The sequence below is a fragment of the Pezoporus wallicus genome, unplaced genomic scaffold (genome assembly GCF_028554395.1).
Source record: "Pezoporus wallicus isolate ANWC-B61680 ecotype Strahan unplaced genomic scaffold, APGP_CSIRO_Pwel_v1 contig_227, whole genome shotgun sequence".
In the NCBI taxonomy this organism is placed as follows: Eukaryota; Metazoa; Chordata; class Aves; order Psittaciformes; family Psittacidae; genus Pezoporus; species Pezoporus wallicus.
The window spans coordinates 18,655,091-18,677,623 of record NW_026635704.1 but is presented as its reverse complement, the minus strand read 5'-3'; the positions used below and the strand labels follow the sequence as shown (position 1 = coordinate 18,677,623).

General features: G+C 39.3%; 1 long non-coding RNA gene across 1 annotated transcript; it reads right to left on the bottom strand.

Annotated features, from left to right (window-relative positions):
• Positions 1 to 5,805: 5,805 nt before the first annotated feature.
• On the bottom strand, positions 5,806 to 21,991 carry LOC130593010 (uncharacterized). The gene is made up of 3 exons (XR_008970733.1): positions 21,691 to 21,991; positions 19,013 to 19,157; positions 5,806 to 7,420 (listed from the first exon to the last, which is right to left on the bottom strand). It is a non-coding gene; the product is annotated as an uncharacterized LOC130593010 (long non-coding RNA).
• Positions 21,992 to 22,533: the final 542 nt, after the last annotated feature.

The following is a 22,533-nucleotide window of genomic DNA, read 5'->3' as shown; positions in this document are numbered from 1 at the left end:
TCCTAGCCACACCAACCACCCTGCAGCTGCAAGGGCTCACAACTATCAAGCCTGCTTGAGATCTGCACAGGTCCCAGCAGAAAAGGTCCCAGTCTCTGTGCAGGCAGTTCTGCTGTGCAATAGTAAATACTAGTGTGGTAATACCAGGGGGCAAAGTGAAGCTTCAACACGTTAAAACAGATAGTTGCTGGAAACCATCCTATCCCGGCCACCCCTGGATCAAACATGATGACAAACAATTTCACCAGCATCTCCTTGACATATTACTGATACAAACTTGTTGGTTTTATCTTTGCCCACTCCCTTTAAGGAAAAAATATCTCAGTAGTTAGTAAGAGTGTAGAGAAAGATCCACCATCAGATAGCATGTGTGCACTGGCTTTGTTTATTGTAAACCCACAAGGTGTCACATGCCATTTTGGTTTCATTTTGCCAAGATCTGAAAAATCAGCTTAACAGAAACAAAAAGAACTCACCCACAAGGGTAAAAGCCCTAGGGCAAGAGATAAACATATGGGATATTTTTAAGGTAGGTCACATTTTTCTCTAAAGTTGAGTAAACTCCTAGAATTGATAAAATCTTGCAGCCAGACTTCATTTGATATGAGAAAGCATTTGTGGGAGGGAAGCATCTGTTCATTATCGCTCATGGGCTTAATTGTATGTTTCTTATCACCCAGTGGTGTTTTCATACTTACCACATGCACTACCGTATGTCCAACTTCAAAGAGAGAAAAGAATATTGCAGTCCTGAGTGATTTGTTTCAATAAGGAAGATAGTTTCAAATAACCTGTGTTTCTTCTGAGAAAAGAGGCAAAATCTGGGGAGTGGTGTCTCCTAGAGGAGTTAAATTGACACCTTGGAGAATAGCAGGCTGCTTTGAAAGACCATGTGGCTCCAGTGAGTTAGCTATCACTCTGCTTAGTGCTCACAGGAGCCAGTGTGATTCATTTTTTCCTGGAGAGGAAGACTTACCCTCTTGCCTCACTTAAAAATAAAATAAATAAGCAAAACAAACCAAAATACTTTATATTTCTCTTTTAAAAGCATATCAGAGCTCAGAAACAAGCATGAATTAAGGGTGAGAGGAAAAAAGCAGTAGGAATACAGAAAAGAAATAAGAAAGGAGAACAAATTGATATGAGGGGTGATGATACTCAAGAGTGTCCGTTCTTTCTTGCAGTACTGCCCTCCCCTCCCTGCCTGTCACCTCTCACCTCATGCTCTGCTCCCAGACTCAGGTCTGTGGTTTGAGCTCTGGTTTCTACTCAAAACCTTCAACATCAGAAAATGAAAAGAAAGTTCACCAAATTCTTTTCAAATTGCTTTTCCTAATTTTCCATAGAAAAAAAAAAAAAAAAAAAAAGAAGGAAAAGAAAAAGAGAAATAATCATTGCAGAGCTGAAGTAGTCCTCTCGGTGTGAGTTTAATTAATTGAAGCAAGAGAGTCCCCAGGAACCCTGTCATCTTTCCCATCAAAAACACTGTAGTAAGTAACCCCATAGCTATAGAAGAGGAATTTTTTTCATTACTGTTTCAATCTCAACCCTTCAGAAATCCTTTTTGTATTTCAGCCGTGACTCAGCTGATTTAGGTACTTTAATTCCTCTTTTCTTCCTTCCTGCTTTCCATATTGTTTTGTATTTCCTAACAATACAGACATGAAATTCATGCTGTGAAAGATGAGAAGTAATCTCTGATAACTACTTGAAAGCTCAAGTTAAAAATAATCTTGTGGCACAAAAGACTGTTTTTTCTTGTTCTCTAGATTCATATTCCATGCTGGTCACACGCCAAGGAGTTTACTAAGGTGTTTATTTCCCTGCATTTTACTGTCCCAGTGTGCTAGTCTACTGAAGTACACTCAGAATTAGCCATCCACTGCACTTCCAGGACATACTGCATTAAAAACCATAAGCGGACACATGACAGTGGCAGCTGAGGATTTCTTCTCCCTACTGCTTCAAGAAGCTAAAGTTCAAAAACCTGTTTGTTTATCCAAAACCTCATTATCACAGACACTGAGAATTGGGTGGTTCAGTCTCTCTCCTTTTTTCTTTTTATTTTTTTTTAGTTGGAAAGCCCCAGATTAGGCTGGCTGTGTCAAGGCAGTAAGATGAAGAGTTTTGAACATTCATCCACTTTTGGCTTGCCCACGTCCAGCACCTTTCCTGTGCTCACACTCCCATTGCTCTCATCTGCTCCCAGGAGTACTTTGTTTTGCTCTTCTGCAGGAAGGCAGTATCTCTGTCTCCCCTTCTCCCTTTCAGCCCCTGCCACAGGCAGTGAGCTGGGCAGAGTACACACAAGTTGGTCTGGAGATCTTCTTTCTCCTACTTCCTTTCCAGGACCAGTCTACCCCCAAGCTCACCTTGATCAACTTCTAGCTGCCCTGACTGATGTTACTGCAAGTCCATTAGATTTTGGATACAAGGAAGAGAATTTTTAACATCTACTGGAGTATCCACCATACTCAACACCTTCTTGTTGAGATATTACCTTCATTTTCTTCTTTTCTCTGTCCTCTGAGTACAACAGGGAAGTGTCCTGCATATACTAACACTGGTCCAGCATAAAGCCCCATGACCCCAGCTATGCCCCCTCATCTCCTGCACCCTACTCCCACCAACCAGCGTTTCTTGCTGCTGGAACTATCACAGTTGAGTATCCTTTAGGGTAGAGCAAACCCTTCATTCACCCTTCAGGCTCCAGTGGTACTTTTAAGCTCACAATTAAGCTAAGCTCCACAAACGAGGATTTCATAATCCCTTTCTCCTCCACTTATTCATGTTTCTTCTGTCTGTAAACTAGACCAGCATCACCTTCAGAGCTTCCCTGACACACATTTGATTCTGTGTCATTTCAGATATTTATTAAATCCAAGCAGCTGTAGTAATATTATGGTATGTTCCCACAATACAACTTACAAAATAAAACAATCAGGAAGTATAAAAATGAAGCTTCCTTAGGAGCTTTTTGTTAGCTGCTATTTAGTTGAAGTATGTTTTACCATAGCTGTTGACCACACAAAACCAATACACCATATCAAGACACTCATTTAACCAGAAAAAGAGACAGAAAAGTTTGCAAATATCCCATGCAGCCAATGAACTGTGTTGGACATTTAATTTTTGTTTCTTTTGAATCTTTAATTTTTTTCCCTATGCAGATTTTGTGGGTGTGAATTTCATTTCCTGATTCAGGTTCTATTTTCCTTTCTTTTTAATAAATAAATAAATAAATGAATAAATGTGGTGTTATTTGATTTGAGAAAGTTATTGATTCTTTGGACATGAACTCCTAAGTTAAGGGGCATTTTTATGAAGCCCATTTTCCTTACCTCATCTAAACACTGCCCTTAGCTACTATCAGCAAAATAGAAAATATTCTCTTCCAAGCTTTTCATGTGTGGTCTGCCACTTTCTTTCATAACCTTGGAATTTAAACTTAGAAAACACTTCTCAGAGTGCTTTTACTACCTTCTACAATTCCTTGAAGAGTGAGTATTTATGTGGTTCCCTGCTTACAGTTCTCAGTTTCCAAGAAAAGAGGGCAAGAGTTTTGCTCAGGAAACTTTCCCTCTATTTCCCATCAAAGTGCAAAATCCAATTGTCACCAACTGATCGTAATCCAAATGATGGAACTCGTTTATTTTAGCGACCATCCACTCCATCTGAAAACTTGTCTCCTGGCAGAATAAAGAAGCCTTTCACTCCCCATTGTTCCTGCTTCAACAGGGGATAAATCCCCACATCTACCACACAAATCTCTTTCTTTATGATTTTTTCTAAAATGTAATACAAGTGAGCAGTCCTGATGACAGCTACTTATAAGCATGAACTGGAAGCACAGAGAATCAGTTCTCCTACTGACATTTCCCCACTTTCAGCATGGGGAAAGCACGGGGGGGGGGGGGGGGTAGCAATTGACACCACTCATAAAGTCAAGGTACCAATGCCCCCACCAAGGGTATTAATAATTGTACTCTTCCATATTAAAATAACAGTAAAAACTACCAAATCAAGCAATTAAGGTAAACACAGAGCTAATCAGGAAGGAGATTTAGGAGTTACAGTATAATTCCCCCAAACCCCCAGCCTAATTAGTGAAGAAGATAAACTGGTTGACAGATTGCACAGCTAGAAAAACATAAAGCAAAGAAGGTTATAGTATTTATTATTACTGTATAAGACAGTGATTAGACCCCCAACCTATGTACAGATCTAATCACCATCCCCTGGAAAGGATAATAGCCAGCCCTGTGAGTCTAGTTTGACAAATTAATCCAAGCCTGATCCAAATAAAGAGATTTGTAGTTTTCAATGAAAAATTAACTTGTTGGCTGTGCAGTGGGGACATCACCACATGCACTAATGGCACTGTTACCAAGAAACAGTGTTGCACCATGTCTGTGTTCAAGGATCTCTCAAACAGTGCATGGTTTGGTGTTGCAGCAAGGGCAAAGATTTAAGGTAGCAATTGGTGTATTTGTGGAGCATTAGTCGTAACAGGACATAAAACCTAATCCCAGCTTGTAGGTGGTAGTCTACAAAGCGTGGGTTGATGAATCATCTAATCCCAGCCTTCTTGAAGTATATCCATATATCTCAGAAAGGTTAAGGTGAGGAAATTGCTCTGAGTATCGCACAACTTAGAAAAAAAATCACACAAACTGGATTTTAGTACATAGTTGTACTATGGTATGGCATTCTGACAGCAACAGGAGAAAGAAGCAACGTGATTAGTAGGTGGGATGTTATGTGGACACCCATGTTTGTCCATAAAAATAAGGAGTGTGTGGAGCTTAGGGAACTTGGGAAGCCTCAGGAAACTCCTGGAGCAAAAAAGAAAATTAAAGCAAAGGATGTACCCAGCAAAACAGTGCGGAAAGGGCAGGCTTGATTTTCTTTTCCATGTAATGAATTAAGTTTGCTGGTTTGTGTTCTACAAGATCTTGTTCTAAGGATTTTAAACCCTTCCATATTTTGAGGAAATGTCACGGCCATTCACTTCAGGGCCATGGTCAGCACCACATTCCCTCAGAGAATATTAACAAATGTTGTTTATATTATAATAATATATTAATAAATATATATTATATTTATTCACCTAAACACTACAGAATCTACATATTTATATATCAAGTAAGCCAAATTTCTGCCGCAGTGTTCTTAATGAGGTATAGAGGAAGAGCGAGGCTACAAAGCTCAGCAGTTTGCCAAAGTAGGTTCCTACTTTCTATATGTCTAGACTCCTGAAGTGAAAGCCTTCATGTGGGGTTAGGCAGGTAAGCACTCAGTGCAATCGCAGGGCAGGTCAGGTGTCTCAGAACAGCTTTCACAGCAGTCAGCAACCTAAGAGAGTTTGGGTAGGTACCAGGAGGAAGAACTGAAGTCCTGCCCATTTCCTGCCCTGTGGCATGCGGATCCATGTTGTCAGGAGACATTCACCAACTACCCTGCGTTTTCTCCAAACCGCTTTCTAAAAGCAGTAGGGAGGGACCAATCCCTTTTCTCAGGTGACAGCAGCAGCAGCAATCTTCTGGCCAGAAAGTGTAAAACCTGTGCTCATTTCCTGCCATTTCCAAAGAGGACACCGACCCATTTTCACACCCCACAGCACAGTGTCCCAACCGCAGAACTAGAAGATTTCCCCCAATAGAAGTAGTAGAGATGATGCCCCTGAAGAGAAGCTCTAGCTCTGAAGTAGTTTGTGTAAAATGTGCAGGTGTCCTTGCGATTAGACAGCATTATCACAATATCTGACTACTGTGATTATCTTGGAAATTATGCTACACTCAGAATCTAATCCAAATTTCTACCTGTATCTAATTTTCCCTTCCTAAATTGTACATAATTCAGTGTAATCTTCCTTTTCAATATTCAGTCTGAACACTTTTATCAGTTTTGGCCAAAAAAGCAGAACTTTTCAAGTGATCCTTTCCAACATTTCTGACAATAAAACATTTACTAAAGCAATGTGGTATGTACCTGAGTGATTTAGAGAAGACTGTGTTATTGTCCAACTGTGCTTTGAACAGCTAGGCTTCATAATAGTACAGACAAATAGCTGAGGAGAATACAGGCTTTTATAATACTATGAACACAATATTCAGAAAACAGAAATTACAAAAGAATCTTCTTTTATTCCAACAACTTGTGTTTAGCTGAAATTCATATTTGATGGGACTAGATAACTAGCATCAAGTCCTTAATGTAACTGCTCAAAACACCATTATGCTTTTGCTATCCAAAGATTATATGTTGTGATAACCAGATACAGACACTGAGAAAAGAAAATAAATTCTTATAAAACACTTTCTGGAACTAGTAACTAAATAAAAATACAACAGAAGTATAAAGATAAAAGTAAAGGAGATTTAAAGGTAGTTTTTTTCTCAGAAAGGGCCTGTCCACTGAATCTAAATCATCTCCCAAGCTATGGTTAATGAAAAGTTATTAGGAAAAATGTTGTCAGGGCACTAAGTCTGGTAAGGGCATCTAAGGCCCACTGGTGCATCCGGAGTGCATGCTGATAAATATGAAGTAAGTATTTTGTTGTGTGTGAGGTTGTTCTGCTCTTAGGCTGTCTGAATAAGGCTGCCTCTGGTGCTACTAACTCGATAGACCTTAGCGTGCCATCTACAGTCCTGCTGAAGAGCAATACTAAGTAAAGTCACGCAGTCTTGTTTAACTGGACTCAAAGATTCTGTAAAGAGAAGATACCACTGTGAACACTTAACTTGTTTTCCTGCCTCTATTGTACAAACCTACCCAATTTACACTCTGATGCAGGTGCAGGCACAGTCCTAAGTGCTGAGCCATGAGCAGATGGCATAGGAGAGTTCACTCCAGAACTAATTGCTTATCCCAAGCAAATCTAACAGCTCCTGGCTCTGAGAGGCTGTCTGTGTTCAGAAGGTACAAAAATGGTGGCTTTTCATCTCCTGCCAGACAGTGAAATAAATATGCTGGACTGGAAGGAAAAATGTTGTGGGGAGGATTTGACTCAGAGATCAGCATCTAGATATTGCCCTTAAGGACTTCACTGTGCTGGCTCCTGCCTGTAATGAAAAACACTTTAAAGAACATGCGATCTTAACTGAGATATTTCCAGATGACTTCACCACAGATTTCAGTAAGCAATTCAAGTGTTTAACTACTATGGAATGTACGTATCCTCAATGCTGGATCTTTTTACATGTTCACATCCAGACTAAAGAACCCTTTATTCTGGCCAATCTCCCCCCTGCAGTCAGCTGTAGACTGTGAGCAAAAGCATCCTCCTACCTGCTTCTTGTTGAGCTAAACAGGGCCTCTGCATTCCCTCTCTTTCTCTCCAAGGTATGTTTGCTTGTCCTGTTGTATCCGTCATGACTGTTTCCTGAACCCCTTCCAAATTGTGAACATTTTCCTCAGGCTGCAGAGAAAACAGTAACACAGGATTGTGGTAACAGATTCGTGCCAAATGTAGAGGGAGTACAAAATTTCAGTTCTTAAGATCACTCTGTTTACGGTCCAAGGATCACATCAGCACCACAGCCCACTGACACACAATAAGCACTTGTACTTACCTGAGCTATTTCCTCACAACTTGGTGACCCCCTTTGCACGAAGGGGGATAACTTAGAATCACAGAATCATAGCATAGTTCGGGTTGGAAAGGACCTTAAGATCATCTAGTTCCAACCCCCCTGCCATAGGCAGACACACCTCACACTAAACCATGTTACCCAAGGCTCTGCCCAACCCAGCCTTGAACACCGCCAGGGATGGAGCATTCACAACCTCCCTGGCCAACCCATTCCAGTGTTTCTCCACCCTAACAGTAATGAGATTCTTCCTTATATCCAATCTAAACTTTCCCTGTTTAAGTTTTAACCCATTACCCCTAGTCCTATCACTACAGTCCCTAATGAAGAGTCCCTCCCCAGCATCCCTATAGGCCCCCTTCAGATACTGGAAGGCTGCTATGAGGTCTCCATGCAGCCTTCTCTTCTCCAGGCTGAACAGCCCCAACTTGAATGACATTATATGTGACTGTCTGAAAAAAATTGCTTACACTGAGCAGCTCACCCATTCCTCTTTATCACTCACCTTTCCCACAGTCTCCATCACCTGAAAACCCAGCTGGCAATGATAGAAGTATGAAGAGACATTCAAGGACAGGCTCGATGTGGTACTGAGCAACCCGATCTAGTTCAAGATTTCCCTGCTCATTGCAGGGGGGTGGATTAGATGACCTTTGAAGGTCCCTTCCAACCCAGACTATTCTATGATTCTATGAAATGGTTCCAGATCTGCTTCCAGTGGGAAGAAATAACTGCCCAACACATTCTCAATTTTTGTAAGGACTTCATAGTAAGCTTTCTATCAGTTATATATGCCACGCTTCTTTTTATCATTCTAGCTTTCACCCTGAAGGTTGTGCTGAACCCTGTCAAAAACTTCAAAAAGTCAAGCATCATTATGTTTATCACCCAGCTTCACTAAAAGAAACCCTATCAGGTTGGTCAGACAGGACCCATTTTCCATCTGTGCATTGCCATTAACTAGATTAGTACTATATTACCACTTAAAGGAAGGAACTGTAGCACAGAACTATATTAGTACTTCAGTTTTCTTATTATGTGTCAGCTGTTTATTATTTAAAACAGAAAACCCCTGTTTTAGGTTGATAGGCCTGTAATTGCCTTGACTATTCCTCTTACCTATTATAATACAATGGTAACTTTTTTTAATGTCTAATGGAATTTTTTGGTGCTCTGAGACTGATTAAATTTCAGCATTAATGTTCATTGAGTTCCTTTGCCAGCTCTTTCAAAACTCATGGGTACAGGATGACCAGATTGCTGATTTGAAAATATCTTCTTCCACAGCTGTTCTCTAACATATTCTTTAGTTACAACTGGAGAGCACATATATGATATTGACATATTCTACCCTATACGCTGTACATACATACAAACATTTCCCTTTGCTACACTACCGTTGGAAAATTTAACACTTTTTTCATTAATAAACTCCAGAAAGAGTTCTATTATTCTTTAATTTGTGTTTGTTTAAAAAATCCACAGTTGTGATTGATATTTATTACCAGCAATTTCTCTTTTCTCCCAATGAACAGAGGGACAATTTTAATCCTCTCTTTAAGCAAGTCTGAATGAGTTAGGCTTTTCTATTTCACTTGGGAAGTGTAGCTTCTGGGCTATTTCACACAATGTTCACAAGCATTTGGGATTAATAATTCACATCAATTATTTGTTACCACTTTTTTCACAAATCTTTGGTGATTACTTAGTTCCTTATTTCTGGCTTCCTCAAGCTTGTACATTTACATAGTTGTGCAATATAACAAAGAGTGTAATATGACAAATTACAGGGATTGGGATCAGTTTACTGACCCTAAAATGACAAGGATTTGGAGGGAGTCATGAAGGCAAATAGAAGTATCTTATGTTCAAAGTAATAAAAATAAGTGGAGCTAGTGCACCTATGCAAGAGGTGTGTATTTGAAATGCTGTGTCAAGAAAGTAGTTTTATCACTCTGACTAGGTATTAGTTGATCAGATACACCTACAGCAAAAGAACTGAATGCAGCTGACTGCCTTTTCAGAACTGAAAATGATCTTCAATAAAACTCTACAAAATAACTCCCAACTCAGTACTGAGATTGCCTCTGGGAAGAGGTCATCTAGTCATTATGTGATCCAACTATTAGTGTAGAACGTTTGCTCACTGTAAAGAAGGCATTATGGCTATCTCATCATCTTTTGTCATGATCAACCCATGGGATACACAAATTTTAAAGGGATTGCAGTTTCTTTGTGCTGTAAAACCTGCTGGGCCACTGACACCTGTTCCTAGATGCCATATGTTGGCCAAGAAAAGAAATTTCAGAAATTCTATACTTTTCTGAGTCCTCAAAATGCCAATTTTTATCACTGATTTTGTTCAGATTTACAGTTATACTTTAATTTTCAGTTACATTTTATCATTGTCCCCTGCTTTACTCAATCATCTTCATCAGCAATGATAGTTTCCAAGCTCTATTAGTAAATACATTAGGAAGTGTAGAAGTAGAGGAATGAACAACCAGCAGTTTATATGTAACTGAAGTAGGTCTATTGATTTCAATTGAATGCATACTCTCACTTAGCTGGGGATCTGACCCGTTGCTACAGCAAATGGTAGTACTTATACAACTATAATGATACTGTTCATCAACTATATGTTTTACAGTTCTTCTATAGCAAATCTGCTGACAACACCAAGCTGTGTGGTTGACAGACTGGAGGCAAAGGTTGCCATCCAGAGGGACCTTGAGAGGATTGAAAGGTGGGCCAACATGAACCTCATGAGGTTCAACAAGGCCAAGTGCAAGGTCCTGCACCTGGGTTGGGGCAAACTCAACTATAAAAACAGTCTGGGCAGGGAATGGATTGGGATCAGCCTTGACGAGAAAGACTTGGGGGTGTTGGTTGACAAAAAGCTTAACATGAGTCAGCAATGTGTGCCTGCGGCCCAGAAAGCCAAACTTATACTGGGCTCCATGAAAAGGAGCTACTATGAGGGTGGTGAGACAGGTTTCCCAGAGAAAGCTGTGGATGTCCTATCCCTGGAAGCGCTCAAGGCCAGTCTGGATGGGGCTTTAAGCAGCCCGGTCTAGCTTGGATTTATATTAATGGATGCTCCCATTAACTTCAGTAGTGCAGGGTTAGATGCCAGTGTGAGACAAGAAAATGAAGAGCACTGGACTGCCTGTGAAACTTTAAATATATGTTTAGGTCTCTGCCTAACCAGCAAAGCCTTGCAGGACATGTGAGCATTGCTGACTTCATTTGAAGAGTGGTGGAATAAGAGTACAAACACTCCAAATACGCCAAGGATCACATTTTGGCAAAGAGATCTGGTTCACACTGTGAAAGAGCTAAGAATGGAGTATGCCAAAGAATGAGGACACAAGGAGCCTGTTTGCTGAACATACAAATGCTGGAAAGAGGAGGTGACAGCTAAGGTAGTCATTAAGAGTGTAGATCAGGAGCAGCACTCACTGGAAAAACAGAGTTCACAGGACAGCAAGTAGTACTCCCTGCTCTGCTTGATGCAGGTGTGTTACCTCCTATATGGCTAATTAAATAAAAGAGATCCCATAGAGGGCTTTGCTGTAAGAAAAGGTCAGATTTCTGAAATGAACAATGTAATGATTTTAATGACCTGTGGGGATGGACTGGAATTAAGTAGTGAGAGCAGCAGTGAGCCATGCTGGTGGAGGAAAGGCCGGTGTAAATCCTGCACTCACCAGGATCAGCAGCAGCACCCTGCTACCTACAGCGATGCAAGAGGAGGACTGTCCAGAATTGAGACATTAGAATTAAAGGATGAGTAAAAAAGTACTGATTATCCACCTGTGATTATGAAGCTTTTTAACTGGTCTGGAGTCTTGGAGTCTGTGAGACTTGTCTGACAGGCTATTTCAGGCTATGCAGGACTTCTCTATGGTGCCTTTTGCAGAATGGGATTATCATACAATCCCAGAGTCTAGATTCATCTCTTACATACTTTGACTTTGGATTCATTGCAGATCTGACATATTTTTTATTAGGACTGCTTGCATGAGGATTTAAGATAGTGTTTGTAATAGTGTTCATAAAACTTGTTATTTTCTATGATTGTTATCAACTTATTCATTAGGTTTTACATTTTTATGTATTCTTTTATGGCTTTATCTTATAAAATGAGCACTGAAATGTAGTGATATTAATATAAACCTATGACAAGCACACAGTTTTTCATTATTCCAAATATAAGAAGAGGTTATATGGTGTAATTAATGGCAGTTAAATGAAGAACAAATTCAAGGAAATGTTATTTCATGCAAAATATGGGATTTACAGCCCCAAGAGACCTTTTGAATGAAATAGTGAGTTGAGTGATTGGATTTTAAAAAGAGCTTGATAATTATGTGACCATTAGCATTTATAATTACACTAAGATAATTAAGTATAATGAAACCTCATGCTTCTTGGTATAAACCGATTACTTACAGAAGTCAGGAAGGAATATGCTTTAGGAAATCAGCATTTCACTCAGCATTTCACAACTAGCCAGGTGTATTTTGGTTTTATTATGCAGAGACTCTTCTTTTTTAAAACTTTTCCAATCAGACAACAAACACATCTGTATGCAGCATGAAAATTGAATGGGGTAGCCATCTATTTTACTCTAGAATACCCTATCTCCTTACCAGTTTAAGATAATAAAGTTTCACTGTCTATCTGTAAAACCCTTTATAAGTTTTCAAAATTGACTATTCAAAATTGCCACAGAGGAAATCCTATTTGGAGATATGTCAGTAACCTTATCTGCTACATCACCTTCTTGTTGCTCTTTCACAACCAGGAATTTCATTGATGGACACTGTAGTCTCAGAAGCCAGATGTGTTTTTCAAAGGAAATGTCACTGATCTAATAGAAGGCAAGCTTTTGACAGAAGACGAAAAGTTGCATTATGAATACTTTTAATCTAGACAAGACTTAAAAGGTTCTTCTTAATAAAAATAAGTGTGAATCAGAGATATGTCGCTGTTGTTTACAAAGTCAAAAATCTGTGTTAACGCATTGCATAATCTGGTTCTTATTTATGCATTCATTTTAAATAAGAAATTTACAACATTTTGCTGGTGAATATTTTTGCCTACAAGTGGTGTGCCTGATTTATATAACCCTGTATGTTGCATAGATATTTAGAGTACCACAAAGTGAATATGGCTTGGCTGAAATACCATTCTGTTTTGGCTGTGTTTGGCATTTGCTTTCACATCATGCGGTCACAAAGAACAAACCTGATATAGCCCAGGTATTTCTGGCCCATTTGGTCCATTAGGTGAGAAGTAGCACTATTTTCCACAGATCGAGATAGAAATATATAGCCATCTGTTGTTCTGAAAGAGACTGCATTTAACTACTGAAGTTTAAAAATTAACTGGAAGTCAACAGGCATGGCATATATTCCTGGTTCAAAGAAAGACTTTCCTTGTTGGCAAGTTATGCAATACTTTAGTATGTTGCTTTCTGTGGCTGTAAAACAATGATAGAAGCATTTATTTCAACCACTCTGGAACTCCAAAGATTTATAAAGATCCTTGAGAGCCATCTGTCAAATGTTTAAAGGATAATGCTTAGGCATTATACTATACTATTCATACAGTATGAACATCTGCAGATCGATACCTATTCATCTGCACATTTACTAATACAGGGATAGCCAAAGAGTTTTTCAGGTCAAAGGACAATCTGAGTTATTTCAAAAAATAATTAAATGCAAGAACCTTTTGCACAAGCAAGGTACACAAAAGAAACACCTCATTATATCACTCGCTAGTTGAAGTTTTTGCTTTCGCTTTTTTCCAAGCAGAGGCTGACACAGAGCACGAGGCTATACACTGCATACAAATGTATATATGTACATATATATGGACAGGCATACTGAACTGTTCTAAGAGCTGAAAGGAAAAGTTACATTCCCATAACAATGGACCACCATAGTAGTTTATTCCTGTAACTAGAGCTAAAGTACCAGTAACTGGGCAGATTTCCTACTTCATTTGCAATGGCTATAGAAAACCACAGCTCAGATTTCACTTCCCTTGTGCCCTTCTGGAATTGCTCTTATCCAGTGAACATCCTGTAGCTCTATTGGTTGAGCCTTATCCAAGCAATCACTTACCTAGTCTGCAGCCTGAGGAGAGGTTCACCTACACCAAATTGATGTCATATGCATACTGACGGGATCAGCTTTTGAGGGTCTTGTTTAGGGCCTGAGAACATTCCTATATTTACCTGCCTGTATATCTATCTAACAGACTTCTACAATTCATATCACTGTAATACCTCTAACTTTGTAACACCTGAGCAAACATCCAACTCTAATTTCTATGTGCTCTTGAAGAAAAGGGGATCTGCAACCATTTTCATAGGTCCAATCATCAATGGTGTCAGAGCAGCTGATGGGCTAGCAACAGCTGAGATGGACTTCCCTTGTTCCTAAGGAAAAAATCTGTTACTCTGCAGCCATGAAATAGTGTTTTCTAGTTCTCATAAAGTCCCTTAGAAGTTTCAGAAAAGTAACGTACTACTGAAGTATCAACACACAGAATCTTAAAAGACTCATTTCTTGTTAAGCTGTCTCAGCTTCAGCCTACCAACTGAACCAGCCCAGCTTGGGTTATATTTCACTCACTTTTCCAAAATCCACTACTGCTGAGTCCGGGATTATCCCCGTCTAAAAATTCAGTCCTCCTGTGTCTGAAGGTGAAATTTGGTTTAGCAGCAGGAAGGTGTTAACACAACCGCATTGTGGAGATTAACATTACAGTAAATCCTCAAAAGAACCAGAAATATCCAACACACTCAAGATATCTATTTTTGATGAAAGCTTCAAGAAAGTAATAAAAGAATAGTAGGTCAGTTATTAATTTTTCTTGGAACACCAACAAGTGCTTGGCAAGAAGCAACATGTCTGCAATATAATTTTTTACTTTTTATTTAATAAGAATCTCCATATATCATTTACTTTCTCTTACTCAAGCTCAGTATTTATTATTTCACCTGCTTTGAACTAGGAACTGTGATCTCATTAATAAAAGGTTAGAAATAGTGTTTAGCTTCATCGTAGTTCCTGTAAGTATCCCTGTACCAGAACTGAAAAAAGAGCATGTGATACACAGCAGCAGCATTTGTGGTGATTCACAACTTATGCCCCTCCCACGTCAAAAGATCTATAACTACCCATACACACGAGTGAGAAAGGGTAGAAGGGCTCCCCTTTTTCTGTGCTCAGGTCCTAACAGGGGACACAGCTGCTATCCTGGCACCTTTGAGCAGTTAAGATGTTCCTGGTTGTACTTGCTAGCCTGCAAAGAGAGTAAGAGCACAGAAGGTGGTAGCATCACCCTCTAACTGGCCAGGTTCTCCAAGCAAATAGCCACTATGCCAAAAAAAATGCTGTGTCCACCACACGTGTCTAAAATGCATCAGCTCTTCCAGCGTGACAGCATGGCAACATGACAGTATGATTAAATGACTATCTTTACTCATATTAGCTTTAATGTAATGAAAGCTAAGGTAAAAAGAGTAGTGATGCCTGATGAGGGTTTGCAACATGAGCAACTCAGCAAAGGAAGAGCTCATTTCAGACAAGAGTCTATGTCATATCTTATGAAGTGTGGTCTCCCTTTTTCTGCTAACAAGACCTGTGCTGCTACCCCCGTACAGTGCTGTCTGCTCAGCTTCTTGGAAATATCTAGTTCTCATAAAGCATACTTACTCCTTCACTATGCTAACAACAACATAAGCAGTTTTAGTATATACTACTGTCTCTGGTGAGTTGATGTGTGTAATGTCCCACAACACTAATGGTGAGTCTGGAAGCATTTCAAGAGAGTCTGAAAATCTTTTAAAGAACCTGTGGCTCCATCATCTTTCCAGTCATTTGAAATAATCCCATTTAAAATCCAGTTGCTTAAAACTAAACCACCAGAAAAAATATACTAGATGTAAATGGATATATTGCTCAGAAAAATAGTGAGCAACTGATAGAAAATACATGATTTAATAAGGGATATGCTGTCTGTTGTATTAATCTTTGATCCATACGGTTAAAACAAAACAAAACATTTGTGTCTGTCAGCTACAGACTGTTTAGCCCACACTGGCCACACTAGAGAAGAGGTTCATGCTGTAGAATTACTACCTTTTCTATTTAATCTGTCAGAGCTACAAGAAGTAGATTGGAGAGGAAAAGATCGTGCATCAACTGCTAGACAGCAGCCCAAACAAATAGCTGTGCAAAGTGAAGTGGACCTGCTCACCTCAGGTTTCAGACACATATTTCATTGGTATCTAAACTTCATCAGTTTATGAATACACAGTCATCCAGTTTGAAAATTTTCCAATCTGAGCTTAAAGGTTTCACATTAATACTTCTGTTACTGCAAGAAATCAAAGCAGCAAAGAAATAAACCCCTTTTCCCTAAAGCCTCCCGCAGAGCTATCATTGCTGCTTCACACAGCAACAAACCAAACTAAGATGTGTTTGGAACCACTGACTTAAAATCCGAAGTATGTGCACTCAAGTATGGGTGCTAGTCATGCATGTGCATAATCATGTTAAAACTGCAAACCCATGAGCCTAAGCTCAGACTCAAATCACAGTTCTCTGAAATGACTCGGACAACATAGGGAAGAGCTTTTCCTGATAGTTTCTACCTCTTCTACATCTTATCCTCATATAGTGTGTTGGGGGATGAAGAAGAGAAATATGATTAAGGTATTTCAAGCCTGACATGAATATTTTTCCAGTGGAGAGGGTTTTGATAATGTAGGCTTGTGGACTGAATTTGGAATTTGCTTTGCTTCTGTAATTGGGCTTCTAATGCCAGCGAAAGAATCAAGGCCTGAGACGCAAACTAAAAATACATTTCAAGGGAATGCACACATCTGTGGTACGGTAAAACTATTAGGTTACTGAATGCCTGTTTTGAATTACATCAAATCACCTGAAGACCATATGGCTAATGGAAATTTTTTAAGCTAACATTTACTGCCTTGCACAGTACCAGGAAAGTTTGTTTTGTTATTTTAGCTAAACCTATATATGTAAACTCAAACGTTTTCAACTTCTTGTAATCAATAGCTGAAGGCCAAATGCAACCTGCTACAAATGCATAATCTGCAGAACAGCGAGCCGTCTTCTAGTGAAGAAGCATGTCTGCATTTTTAGAAGTGGGATGAATAAAGAACCAGTCACCTAATCCCTAGACAGTATCACCGATTCTTCTCAGAATCACTAGGGGAACCAGGACTAAGAATCTTAGAAGTAGATGCTGAACTGACGACTCAGGATTCTAACTTTAGGAGCCAATATTTGAAAATACTGACCTATATGTCTGTCCCTATGAGGAGAAAGCTCTAGCAAGCTTAATTTCCCCATGCACTTTCCCATGTACATCCCACAGTGTTTGAGGGTTGCAGATGGAGAGAGCTGACAGCAGTCCTAAAAGCAGTTTTCTTGCAAAGTGGCATAAGATCTTTGATAAAATGTCAAACAGAATTTAATCATTTTCTAAGCACATTCCCACATATACATGCAACAATTAGTGAAATTACTGCCCAAATCAGTTGTTTAACACAGCTAGTGAGCCTTTGCCTTTGTCCTTACACTGGCAGAATACAACTTTGGCTCTGTATTAATGTCAACACCATTTCGTCAGACTAGCACGGTGGGGAGCAGTCCCAAAGTCTCAGTTTTTTTCCTGATTCCTAAGAAAATCTGACCCTTTTAGACTAGGATGTCCGTCATGATATAAACTAATTTAAAGTTTGCATTGTATCTCAGGCCATTCTGAATATATATTTCTCATTGCTGGGATGTTTTGTGCCTCTCCTGGCCCAGGATTTGTAATGTTTGTTCACCGCTGCTTGAAGTTGGTTTTCTGTAGTGAGTTTTGAGTAGTCTGTCTCAAGAATATTTACTCTCAATAACTGATCACGAATCTGTAAGTGCTGTAGTGCACATCTCAACACTAAATACACATTTAAGGCAATAGGAATTGATGGGCATAGGTAAATAATGGCTACCTGGACATACAATTGTACCTAATGCTTTCAAAAATAGCCATTTTTTACTTCCAAGATGCTTTTCCTGTTTTCTGCCTTTCTAACTTCTACAAGAGAGAAACAGCACTGGTCTCTCAGAGCTACCACTTAGTTTATTATTCATATTCTTGCTTCATCCCAGTGAGAAAAGAGGAACCTCCCCAGATGGAAAAGGCTGCATTATGCATTCTGTCTAATAAAACATGGGGTTTTATGTTCTGGTTTGTTAGGAGTAACACAGCTTATCAATGAGCTGCACTAGTCTAAAATTGAGGACAGTTTTTTAAAGAATCATTATTCAAAAGAATTACTGTAATGAAAAACACATGCCAGACAGATTTATACTTTGATATTTTAGTTTATTTCTATATCTTTACATTAATTTCCTAAATACCTAAAACATGTATAGGATAAAGGCCTTTCCTATGCTTGTACCTGCTATGTTTTCTGAGGTGGCCTTTCAGTTCGCAGCAGTATGTTGCTCTCCAGCACAAACATTCATTATTTGAACCTGATACTGCAGTTGCTGTGACTATGGCTGTAGTGCAAAAAATACACCTGTTCAGGGACCATCCTCTGGCCCTGAAGCAAAGATCTGGCCTGATGCTGTCTGCACTAGGTACCACCTGTCCTTCAGGTGTCCTTAAGGTCCAGCATGGTATCCCTGAGACTCTAACATATAATTATCATTATAATATGTGCTCAAAATGTCCACAGCAATACATAAGTGAATCACAGCTTATAAAAACAGTGATTTTGTAGCATGGAAATAAAATTAGGGTTGCCTTGGGTTTGATATGCTGACATGTTTGAGGTACAAAATCTGCTAGTACAGTTTTGGAGAACTGAAAAAGGTAGAGTGAGGCAAGTCTTGTCATTCTTGTTCATACCACCCTTTTGGGAATGGTCCTTAATGCTCCCAAACCCAAAATCTGAATCTGATCATTATGGCAGAGCATGCTAGTTGGCACAGAAGAAATCATGCCAGTAAGCTACTGAGTAATCAAGCAACGCAGATGATCAGAGTATATGTTTCCTCCACAATGCCTGTTACATAGCCAGGTTAAACTCTTCCATGACTTCCAATGGTTGAAGTGTGCAGGACTCAGGTGTGTTATGTTTATCTGGGTAAATACATCTGCTGTTCAGTTTTCCACCTGAGACCATTAATTTTGATTTAATTATTCCTGATTTCCACTGCTGACTGAAAAGTCAAAACTCCCATTTTGTAATACTTAACCCATGATAATAGGAAAATCACCCCTTTTTCCAGCTCTGAGTTATGGGGCTGCATATTGCCTCATAGACATGTCCAAACCTGCAATCCATAGCCTGGCAGGTCAATTCATCTTACCTGTATAACATTTCCAGGGATATATTCTTTAGAGAGCCTTTGTGCCCGTCTACCCTCAGGCATGGTCTCTTCTGGGACCCCATAGCCTTCAATAAGGCTGGTAGGTGGGGCTGCAGAGGAGGGGATCCCTCAGTAGGCAGAGCAGCTGCAAAGGTTGAGAGGATGGTTATCATCAAGGTTTTCTACCATCAACACACACAACCGTAACTGCACTTTGTTAAAGACTAGGTCTTTCCAAAATTACACACATTATTCAGGGCTGGAATTAAGAGATTAAAAGGAAAATGAACAGTTAGCAAAGACGGGAAGGGAAATCTTAGCTTCTGTTACCACACTTAGCTGCTGAGGGAAGACAGCTAAATTAAGTCTGACTTCTTGAGCAGATGATCATGCACACAGCTGTTAATTTGGGATGAAGGAATGCACTTCGCATGAACTCCAAAGCTGTCTTTAATTACTTTTTTAAAACTTTTTGATTAATTTTTTTTTTTTTTTTTAGAATTCACAACATGTTTCTGTTTCTTTCAGAGAACAATATAAGCACTTTTCAGTGGCCAAAACCAATACGCCTAAATTCCACTGGATTTTAAACAAAGACTGCACAGACCAATGGATAAAGTGTCTGCCTTGTATTTCAAAGTGCAAAGTTCAAATTTAGTAGGTACTTGTATTTTTAAATTTTAACTGGCCAGATTCTCAGTTTGGGTAAACCAGCAAAGCTCTACTGATGTTAAGGGAACTACGCTAAGCTGCATTAGCTTAGTATCTGGCTTCACAACTTTTTTTCCCTTTGTATTGAATTCCACCTTCAGTAGTCATGCACTAATAATTCATTTGAAGGCTGTAACTAAGTGGGTTTTTTTTTTTTCTTTTATTATAAGTAAAAATATAGTCTATGAATTTGTGAAAATGAGCAGGATCTGTGAAGGAAAGGTTGGAGGCATAAAAAGATACTAAAGCTGGACTTCCCCAATTCAGACTTTTACTGAAGTCGATGGAAACATTGACAGAGTAGAGAATGAGCAAAATCATATGGACAGAGTGTCTTCTGTCTCTGCAATGCAGAAGAGGACGCAATGATCTCCTTCCCTATTTTACACTCAAACACAAGGCTGTTCAGAATTAGAAGGTGACAGCAACATGATTTTTGCCATCAATCTCAATGTCTACAGCTTCCAATACCAGCCTGAGGCTACACCAGACTCCCTGATCTGCCTATTCCCTAACTGTTAACACCCATGAACAGCTTTCACTGCCAATCCCTTTGCCATCCGCTTCCTTGAATTTAATGTTTATTAAATTCTTGTGTTTAATTGTATTTAATGTCTGCATCTAACAAGCTATGCAAAATCCTGTGTATTCTGTGGGAGCAATTGCTGGGGCCAGGTTTGCTGAATGGATGAGCTGCAAAATTGAGCCTTGCTAAGGCTGTCCCTCAAGAATCAATACGAACCTATCCAGTGAGACCAAGATTTTATCTTTTAGTTCTATTATGAAGCTTTGATGAGCACATCCTAGCCTGTAACTAAAACTGTTTGCAATGAAGAGTTAGTTATGCATCTGTCAGATGTATAAAACTTAGCATATATGGGTGTACATAACTCTAAGCGAGATGACAGAACTGAACACAGCAGAGCTGTGGGTCTGCCCTGTTAGGTAGCTAATGGCTATTCAGTGCTAAAAGAGACAAGTAGTGGAGTGAATGGACATGAGAGGTCTCCTTAGGAGTCTTCAAGTGTGTTTCTGGTGTCACAGCAATCCCTGTATCTTATTCAATTTTATTCAGGTAGAAATGCAGTGCAAATCTATCTGAATAAGGACCATGAGGTTCCATGAAGACACAGAGGGGCAAGGCAGGGGGCCCTTGGGCACAAAGGCAGCCCTTAGCCAGGCAGATCCATTGAGTCTCCCTGTGTCCATCTTTCTGAAAGTCCCTCTAGTAGTCCTTTCAGCAAATGCTAGATTTTTTATTCAAAGCTTTACAGAATGATTAATCTTGCAATGTTTTTAAAACCCTTTAGAAATTGATAAAACAAGAAATAACTCAATTTACACTGTGTAATCAAAAGACAATTTGGAAAATGATCACAGTCCAGCAACATAAGGGTATTTTCTGAGCTAGATACCAGCAACAATAATCAAGCCTTCACACGTAATTGAAATGATGACTTTTTTTGCCAGGCTTATAAAAAGTTAGGCCTTGTGTTATGTGATTACAGTACATGTATGAGAAACATAAATACCCTATGACATAATAATTGAAAACTTATATGACAGTGTGTGAGACTGAAAGGATGACCTCTTGAGCTTTTTCCCATTTCTTGTCTTTGCTTCTCTGGCAGTGAGTTTGCATGTCTGAATTTCATCTTGAGATCCTATGCTTTTACTTATAATGTAAAAACTAGATGTGCACCTAAATTACAGACCTTCATCTATTATTTTTGAGATCTTCATATTCATTTCTATATTTCCATATAGTTTTCAAATAGCATTGGACTGGTACTGCACAGATCAGTGTGATTTTTTCACATGGTTTAAATTAGCTTAGCTCACATTTATCCAACTTCATGAACAGATTCAGTTTGTTGTAGTTGGATTAAATTTAGTAAGTACATAATCAGATAGGCATGAAAACAAGGTATTTTTAAGCCAAGAAAGACAAATTTGTCCTCACTTACCTCCTGTGGAAAGCCATTAGTAGAAAGGAGGGCAGAAATTGGCTTTGTGTACTGTGGAAGTCACTGCAATGCTTTGGCCAATCACTTTTCTCCAGCTTAGCATGGTTAAGGATGCACAAGGTGACAAGTCCAACCAAAATTTTGACAATGGATTCACTGGCTGGCAAGTTGCAATTCTTCCATTTAATTGAAGCCATTGCAAAGTCCACAAGACTCCCAGAAAGCACCATACTTCGCAGAAGTTGCAGAATCATCGGAGATAGGAAATTATGAGAATATGGGAAAGTGAAGTCCATCATGACCTTCTGCAGCAGTTAGAAAATGACAACGTGAGGCTCAAGGGAGACCTTATTGCACTTTACAACTACGTGAAAGGAGGTTGTAGCAAGGTAGGTGTTGGTCTCTTCTGCCAAGTAACAGGTCATAGAATGAGAGGAAATGGCCTCAAGTTGCACCAGAGGAGGTTTAGATTGGATATTAGGAAACATCCCTTCACCAAAAGGTGTGTCAATCATTGACAGGCTGCCCAGGAATGTGGTGGAGTCCCCATCCCCGGAGGTATTTAAAAGATGTATAAATGTGGTAGTTAGGGACATGGTTTAGTGGTGGCCATGGCAGTGTTAGGTTAGCTGGACTCGATCTTAAAGGTCTTTTCCAAACTAAATGATTCTATGATTAAAAAAAAAAAAAAAAGAAAGAAAAAAAGAAAAAAAAGGCTTAAAAGTGTAAAAATTAACAGAAGTGCCTTAACATACAATGACCATGTTTCCTTCTCCATAAGATAGGACAGGTGCATGTGATGTCATGGGGTTTCCCATACTCACTTCTATGAAAGTCCCTCTG